Raw genomic sequence first — 9984 nt, forward strand, 5'->3', positions numbered from 1 at the left:
AAATAGCTTCCTTGACTGTTCACGACTTCCTTGCTCAAGTATAACTTTTATTTCCCTTTAGTGGATTCTCTTGTAGTATACAGTTTAAAAAAAAATGCCTTACAAAATTATGACTCATTACCTCAAATTATCTTGAATCCCAAGAATGAATTACAAATAGTAAGCTTGTTCTTTTTCTCATGGACCTAATTTTTCTTCCCATGGCACAGAGTCTGGGTAGCGTTATTAGACGTACTCTTCAGAGTGGTAGTACTCTTTTCCAGGGAAAGCACTTTTATATTTTCCCCCTTCTTTTTTAAGCAGAGTACTCTTTTTTACAGTATGAGAGTTTTGAAATGTCGTGAGGATTGATCATAATATTAACGCGCGTCGCGGCAAGTTTAGTTATTTAAATAACGGATTCCTTATCTAGACCAAATAACAACAATAAAATAATAATAAGTTAGCTCATATTTGTAATATATATACTAAGGCCGCAGTTGCTCAGTAGTAGAGTGTTTGCCGCTGATACCTAGTCGATCCCAGCTCTCGCAAAGTAAACTTTGCGGTGGACAATCACTATGTGCGTGGATTTTCTGGGGGTTCTTCTGTTTCCTCCCACTTTCTTCCTTTCACTATGATCAAGTATCTCACTATCACCCCCTCATTTAACCTTGGTGCATAATCACGGGAGTTTAAATAATAATAATAATAATAATAATAATAATAATAATAATAATAATAATAATAATAATAATAATAATAATAATAATAATAACAATAACAATAATAATATGTTATATTAGTGCATACAGAATTTTGTCAAGGATGGTTCAAGCTCCCAAGATTATGTTTATGTTTAGCATTTTAGTAGGCCTATGTAGACCTATATGGCAAATATTTTCTTTTCATATCTTCTTTAATGCAATTTCATGTTTCTTATGAAACGTTTCAAGCACTTAGGCTATTTTATCTTTTGTAGCTATATGTTACGGAAACAAAAATTTCATTACAGCTACTGTTTAATAAAAAAAAAAAAAGTGTCGAATATTTCTTGGCTATATTTGGAATATTATCGCATTAATACAGAATATAAAATGATGATATGATAAATTCAGAGCGATATTGCATGTTATGACATGACAGCTCCTTCCCGCCAAATTGTTGAAGCAGGAAATAGAAAACAAAACATCCCAATGTCTGCTGTTATGCTACGTGTAGTGGATACACGGGATACATGCAGTGTTGCCAACAAGTTGGTACAAAAAGTCGCTAAATAGGAGATGAAATGACTCCAATTTTGGTTGAAAAGTCGCTAAAAAAATTTTCGTGGAGTGTTGCCTCCTTATATATATATATATATATATATATATATATATATATATATGTGTGTGTGTGTGTGTGTGTGTGTGTGTGTGTGTCTGTATATAAAATACGTGATCAATTCAAGCCATAGTACTATATACGCTAAATGAACGTATATGAAAGACTCATATACAGGGCCGGATTTAGGGTGGTGCAAAGGTGCACGCGCACCCCCCTCCCTTCGTTGTAAATATACACTACCTAAAGTGAGAAGGTAGCAGTGAAAATAGCAACACTTTCCAAAAATTTCTGCTGTCATGTTTCCGTGTGGTCTTAAAACAAAGGGAAGTTTTGCAAAATCGATAGTTTAAGTCAATTTTCTAAAAGTTGAAAGAAAAGAATTTACCGGGAACAGACACTTAGTATTTCCAGGGCATTTCCTCACTCACACTACAGATGCCTAAAGGCATTTAAAAAATTCCAACTCAATTCAAATGTACTGGTATTTATTGGCACATTCCCCCTCAGAAAATCCTAGATCCGACCCTGCTCATATATAACTAACAATAATTTCACACACACACACACACACACACATATATATATATATATATATATATATATATATATATATATATATATATATACAGGGGTGCCCACAAGGGAGGCTATGACGCAAACTGCGTCATTGAAATATTTGGGGGGGGTCAAATCTATATAAATATGTTTGAGGGGGTGTAAAAATTAATCGAAAAGTTTTTTTTCATGGAAGAACACCTACGGATAGACAATTGAGGGGGGGTGCGTCACGGACATGAGGGGGGTGGGCACCACTGAATATATATATATAAAACTTTATGATCAATTTTGCTTCAACAAAATCAAAAATAAGATTAAAAAAACGAACAAAATTCAAGGTCTAGGAAAAATCTTACTTCAGTTCTACTCACGCTTCTACAGATAATCTGTTTGCTATTGGGAATGTATTATTTGTACCTCTAAACAGAAGCTCTGTAAACTAAAGGACATTAACAGCTGGAGTTAGTTCCCGTTAGAAGGTAAGAGATAACAGCAATCAAAGCGGGAATATAGAGATAAATATTATGTACTTTCTCAGCTCGTCAACATCTGCACTGATTCAAATAAGCAAAAGGAAAATAAACATATATCTGAACTCATTCGAGCTAATAGTAGGTACTTATTTTATGACAAATTGTTCGCAGTACAAAAGTCGCTAGATTTGTAAATAAGTCGCCAAATCGTCATTCCGAAATCACCAAAAAAGTCGCTAATCGGAAAAAATATTTTTTGTCGCTATCCTGGAATGCGAATCCCCTAGATTTAGCGACTTTTCCCCCAAATTGGCAACACTGGATACATGGTCATATGACGTCAATTACGTCATCGCAAATGGAGGCTAGTCTTACTTTTTACTGAGAGATCTTCCCAAAATACACACTTTAAGAGGAGAAGGGAACATTAAAGTATATAAATTGGAAAGAATATAAATAGTTCTTTTTTCGACAATTATTCAATGGGGAAGAAAAATATTTTATCAAATTAATCTTTCCTTGAGACCAAGACGAGCCACTTTCAATCGATTTGGCTGCTATCTAGTCACATGCTTTTGTTTTGTGACGTCACTTTTGCATACCAAGCATGATCCAACATGTTTCAGACCAGCGAGGTAAATCCACGCTGGAATTCCTGTCTGTGGTGCAGTGTTTCAAACCACTAGAACCAAAGTGGAACAAAATCAGAGGAATGAAAATGAAATGAAATCTTTGAGTTTTACGTCCCACGGTTATGCCGGTTAGGCTAAAGGAGACGGTGATGATGAGTAATGAATGAAATGGTGGAATGAAGAAAGTGGGAGGAAACGGGAGATCCCCGAGAAAACCCACGCACACGGTGTTTGTCCACCACAAAGTTCACTTGGCGGGGGCTGGGATCGAACCCGGGACCCCAAGCACCAGAGGTGAACGCTCTTCCACTGAGCCACCGCGGCCCTAAATCAGAGGAATGAATGGTTGTGAATACGGTAGAACATCCAGTGATTAAAAGAAGTACAGTAATTTATAAATTACTTCTTTTAGTCACTGAAAATTTAGTTACTCATTTAAATGTTTAGAAAGTGACTGAAGTGACTGTCATTACATTGGTAATTACTAAACTTTTTAATTTTTTTTTTAAAGATAGGATAGGATTTGAATTTACCTGTATATAAAGCAAATACCCTATCCTATAGTTTTACTAGTTTCGGATTACTTTAATTACTGGTACTGTAAATTTTTACTTTAACCCTTAGCGACATTATCACAGACTCGAAAGGAATTCTGATATATACTCTACATTAGGGGCGGATCCAGGACAGACTTCTGTGGGGACCGTGGGTTGTAATACTGCTATTTAGAGCTACTTTTAAGAGCTTCAAACTCTGGGATGGGTTTTATTTATATATAAAATAAGAAAGTTTCCTCTTCTGGGGGGGGGGGCGATCATTCCGATCATTCCCCCTGGATCCGCCCCTGCTTTACATAATCCTAGACGCAGAAAGTGCAGGATAAATAATAATAATCAACATAATCATATCACAGTGGATCCCCTAGTTTAGAACAATTTAAGTTAATTACTTAAATATGATTAATTTAAATTTTAACAGCTATTTTCCTCCATAGTATTTTTTTTTTTTTAATTTGTAGAAAGAATGCTTTATTCATTTAAGAACAAAACAAAGAAATGGAACCGAGGCTAAGAACATTGAACACTTTTCCTAAGACAAAAATATTTATAGATAAAACATTATATTGCGCCTAACGCTTTCAGTGTTAGTTCCATTTCTTCCTTTTAATCCAAAAAAAAAAAAAAAAAAAAAAGTGTATTATATACAAGTTGTATAGCGCCTAATGCTTTTAGTGTTAGTCCATTTTTTTTTATTTTACCCCACAAAAAACTTTTTAGTGTATTATATAGAAGTTATCACCTTTAGTGTTAGTCCCATTTTTTCGTTTTACCCCACAAAAAACTTTTAGTGTATTAAATAAAACATTATAGGCTATATCGCCTAATGGTTTTAGTGTTAGTGCCATTTCTTAATTTTAACCCACAAAAGTCGTTTTAGTGTATCTGTATAAAACTTTTTTTCCTTTTTTTTAAAAAAATATTTTTATTTAGTTTTTAGTTTACAGTCAATTCTTTACTTGTTTTTACTCACCCATATTATCGCAACCATACAATGCATAAACGTTGGCTTCCAACGGGTGACAGAATACTTGTGGACCAGGGCCGGATCCAGGATTCTCTGAAGGGGGTGCACCAATAACTACCAGTACATTTGAATTAAATTTGAGTTTTTTAAAAAGCCTTTAGACATCTGTGATGTGAATGAGGAATTCCTTTGGAAAAGCTAAATGTCTGCTCTCGATGAATTCTTTTCCTTCCACCTTCAGAAAATTGACTTAAACTATGGATTTTGCAAAACTCACTGCTAGCTTCTCACTTTAGGTAGTGTATATTTACGAAGGGAGGGGGTGCACGTGCAGCTTTGCACCTGCCCCCTAAATCCGACCCTGTTGTGGACAGTGTTCGTAGGTTTTCTTAAGAAAATTTCCCTCGACTGACACAAAATTTTCTCTTTCTCTAGTTTGTTGAATATCCAATTCCTATGACAGAAGGGAACAGGCGGAGTCAATGGTAGAGAGATTGACACTGGTGCGTGAGGTCCCTGATCTGATCACGGCCAAGTAAGTTTGTGGTGGACAACATTGTGTCCGTGGGTTTTCTCCGGATAATCCAGTTTCTTCCCACGTTCTCATTCCACCAATTATTCCATTATCATTCACTTTCTTTAATCATCTACATGTCCCTTAGCTTAAAAGGCATAATTGTGGGATGTTATGACAGAAGTTATATGATAAGATTATTTAGCTATATTAAAGGAGCTATCAACCATATTTGTTTTCTCCCGGTTTTTTCTTCACTTTTTCAACAAACAATGCAAATACACCCAGACAATGATGGGTGCAAATTATGCTACTTCAGGCACAAACACACACACACCGTATTGTTATTGTATTGGTTTATTTCTAAAGAACAAAGGAAAATTTAAGCATTTATATTGGTCAGCCGTCAGCACAAGAATTTCCCTGGATTTCTACGTTTTATCGAAAAAATCCCTTTTTTCCTTTTTGCTAAATTTACCTACAAAGTATTCCTAGATTAGGGAAATTTCCCTCAAACTACGAATACTGCTTGTGGAAGGCAAGCAATTCTTAAGTTTTTAATTAGAAACATAACCACCTAAAAATTCTTAAACAGCAGTGGCGTATTTACGATTTTGTTTCGGGGAGGGGGGTTGTCTGAAAATGTGAAAATTCTGAAAGATATTTCATATACTTTACTATAGTAAGTAAGATTTCGGGGGGGGCTTAAGCCCGGAAGCCCCCTAAATACGCCACTGGTAAACAGCAATGTACTCTGTCATCTATTCAAGTAATTCTTATTTAAATGACATCGCATACACATACAAGTATTATTATAACTTAATTAATTTCACAGTAAAACGACAAGATAGAGGGAAATTTTTGGGTGAAAATGTTATATTGTCATTGAGATTTACAAAAATTTAGAGCTCTAGTTACTATGAAAGGGAGCGAAATTTAAGTTGCAGGATTTACCTTAACAAACAAACGAACAGAGGAAAAAGCTAATTAAAGTATTGTAAAACAGAAAAGAAATTTCATCAAGGTCTTGTGTTTGGTATTACTTAACTATAGGGCTGTCCACAAGACAATACTAGAAAATAAGGTTGTATCATCTAGTCATGTCTCGTAAATTTTGTAGAAGTAAGTAGATTTTTTTTTTTTAAAAAAAAAAGACGGTTCTGCATCAATTGTACTTCTCAAAAATGGGCATTTTTCTAGGCAGCACTGAGAGCAAGGGGTTGAATAGGGGTTAAAAATAGTGCTTGTAGTCTTTGGTAATAGGGGCTGAAAAAAATACCATCGTCTTTTTTAGTCTCTGCTATGTTAAATAGGGGTTGCTAAACTTTGCATGTAAGGGGTTAAAAGATGATCATTTTTGCTAAATTACATAGGGATTAAAAAGGTGGCCATAGGCTTCCTTGTGTAGGGGTTGAAAAATAGGTCATACTCTTTTATCAGCTCTGCTATGTTACATAGGGGTTGAAAGATGGTCATCTACTATGTCATTTCTGCTATTTTACGTAGGCATTGAAAGCTAGTTATAGCCTTTCTTATTTTTTTCTTAAAGGATCATAAAAGAGAACGAGTTCCCATATGGGGTCGACTGTACATCATTAAAATGCGGAAGTACGAGATATCGCGCATCATACGACACTGAAAAATTGACTTCTTGCTCTCAACGCTGCCTGGGAAAAATGGCATTTTTTTAGAAGTACGGTTGATGCAGAACCGGCTTTTTGAATCTACTGAAGTATTATGTCGTCTCACGAAAATTCTTTCTCGTCCCGTCTCAATTCTCTTGTCTCGTCTCATTTTGTAAATTTATGTACAAAATTTATGCTCTGATATTTTTTCTTAATTTCGTCTACAAGTTAGTAATACCAGAATTCTTCCGTGTCACAAAAGGTCCACGAAAGGTGTAGTATAACGACATTTAAATTGTATTTATTATTACAGTATAATTGTGTAATGACTTGCATATTTTTAAATGTCTATAAGCCCTCTTCATTGTGTTTCGTGAATATTAAACGCCAAATCAAATAAATAATAATAATAATAATAATAATAATAATAATAATAATAATAATAATAATAATAATAATAATAATAATAATAATAATAATAATAATTACATTCAGAAAAGGTATTTGTATACTGCTATAAAAGTTTCTGTTCTTACGGATTCAGCAAATCATTTTCTCCTGTATAGAGAAAGAGGAATAATATATTACCAAATGACTTTTTGTTTCAAAAAATATTTCCAGGTATTATTCAAAACCAGTAAAACTGGAGGAGAAAATTGACTTCTTCGAACTAAAAGCAAGTTTTAAAAGAGTTAATAATTGCGTTACATAATCAAGAAGCCATATTTGACACTTGAAGGACATTGATACCCTGAACAACCGATATCTTTGTTTTTACACGATTATCTTTCTAGATAATATTATCTCTAATTCTGGAGAAGCGAGTTAAAGAGAACTAAAATATATGACAACAAGTTCTGCACAAGATACAGTTTACATAGGCCTATATACATATATTATATTTTATGCAGAATGATATTTTGAATATTTTGTGATGTCGTGTTTAAATTTTTTCGTCTCTAATGTACAGACATGTTTCAACTCCAATACATTGTTTGCCCTCTCCGTTAGTCTATTGGCTCGATCGTGCAGCTTTGGTGCGTGTGATCCCGAGTTCTATTCCCGGTGGGAGAGCACTAAAATTTTATTATTTATTTACGCCCAACAAAGTACAAACACCAATTACAGGAAGCTTACATCAGATACATTTGTATATTATGCAAAAATGCAAAAATAAATAAATAAATAAATAAATAAAACAAAGAAAAACATAAAACTAAAAACTGAAATATTCACATTATTTATAAAAACTGTAACTTCTCAATAGCTTCATTTTTCACTTTGGCACAAAATAAATAAGTGGAAATAAATTTTAAAATTTACTTAATATAAACAAGACGCTCATGTACTCACTTACATATTAAACATTTTATCAAATCAACCATAAAATATTTTTGGATCAAACGATCCAATATATTTCAATCAAAAATATTCTTATCAACCTTATATCTGGTGAACTACATATAGTGAATCAAGCCCAAATTAAAACTTAACTCAGAATGATGTGCTTATTCCGTCGGAAATACAAAAACTTGATTTAGGGGCCGTTCAAAAATGTTGTGGCCCTTGATTCAAAAACTAATTATTGGCCAAGATCGCAATCTTTTGATCAATCTTTGGTTTTCTTAATTCTTTTGTATATTTTATAAACCTTTGCAAATTTCTTCTTATAATTCACAACGTTTTCAATGAAATCTAAATCTCTCTCTTTTCTTGTCTTCATGATTTCATTTTACTTCCAACATAGTTTTATAATTGGCGAATTTCTGTAAGTATTAAGCCATTACGGTAGTTCGAATGCCAGCTTAAACTCTAGGTCCACGTCTCGTATAGAGTCGGTGCTGAAAAGCGATTTTAACTTCAACAAACAAACAAACAATAATTAATTTGAACCATAACAATACATTGTACATCCTGAAGGCAATAAGGACTTAGAGAAAAATTAAAGCACTATTACAATGCCGGAACATGCTCTTGTGGAAGCATTTGTAGGTAAATGAAACAAGGAATTCATTCTCGCAGGGTTAATACAATTAAAATTAAGATGAAAGTTTTAAGCCTGAACTTCTAATTCAATGGAGGAATTTACAAATAACTGACAACCCAGTGTTTAGCTATTATACGGCACATGCATAACAAATAATGTATGAAAATCTTTATAAAGTGCTGATTTAATCAATGACACTAACCTTCAGAAAGCCTTGTTTGTATGTGGTTTAATGTTCCTTTTCGGTGCAGAGACGTTGCTTATAATTCAGAATCTGAGACATACAAGGTCCTACTGGGAGAACCAACAAATAGATTACCACTTTTGATCTCTACATGACGACCATCATATTTTAGAGAAAAAAATCATACAATCTTGAACTATGCTCTTAGGGAAGTCACATGGTAAAATAATTTTATTTCTACAAGCTAAGGAAAAACATTAACCTAATACATAAATACTTGTATACAAGAATTAGTCCGGGTTTTCGTGCATTTAGTGAGTTCTCTCTCCTTAATTTATATGTATGAAATTTAAATGTTGTCACATGACTATTCTCAAGAGCCGCCACTGGTCTTGATACAGCATTTAAAATTTTACTTATAATAAAAAATCATCTTAGTCTGTGAGTAACGCTAAGCTAACAATCGCCGCTCCTCTACGTTCGTTGCCTGCTCGTCTTTATTTTGAAATGGATAGTGATGATACTGAACATGAGCGTGCTTTGCTGTATATTATTAAGACATGGGCCGAATTAAATGTGCATTAGGTTATAATTACTTATATAAATCCAGAAATATTTATTCCATGTCAAACACAATATAATTTATTCACTAATCAACATGAGCACAGTATATAAACTGCAGACTGTTGTTACTGTTTACCTTTAGGACAGTGTTATATTTAACAAGCTTTACTACCAACTGACATGAAGCATACATGAAGCATACTACCATTAACAGGGAGTAATCATATTGGGTCTAATGCAGGGTAGTTTTTAGCGTTCTACTAAGAACTTGAATGACGCGTGATGCTGATTTACGTATTTAGTAACACGTAAGTGAAGTTAACAATGATTTATGTGGAAAATGGCCAACCTGGAATTTTTGGCAGGGCTGTCCAAACACTTTTGTAAAAATCAAGTTGAGTGAGTAGGAGGCCTATTATCTCATATACTACTTTCTGTTACTGTATTTGGACAACCCAAAGGAAAAATCAAGGTAGAGGTCTGCACGGGCTCGGGCCGAGCCCGTGGGCCTAAACCCGACCTGGCCTGCGGACCGAGCTCGAGCCTACAAAGCATATATAACTTCGGGCCCGGGCTGGATTCGGGCCGTAAATTTTTAAATATACAACCATATTTCTT

Source organism: Thermobia domestica, chromosome 2 (assembly GCF_964235325.1).
Source record: "Thermobia domestica chromosome 2, izTheDome1.hap1.1, whole genome shotgun sequence".
In the NCBI taxonomy this organism is placed as follows: domain Eukaryota; kingdom Metazoa; phylum Arthropoda; class Insecta; order Zygentoma; family Lepismatidae; genus Thermobia; species Thermobia domestica.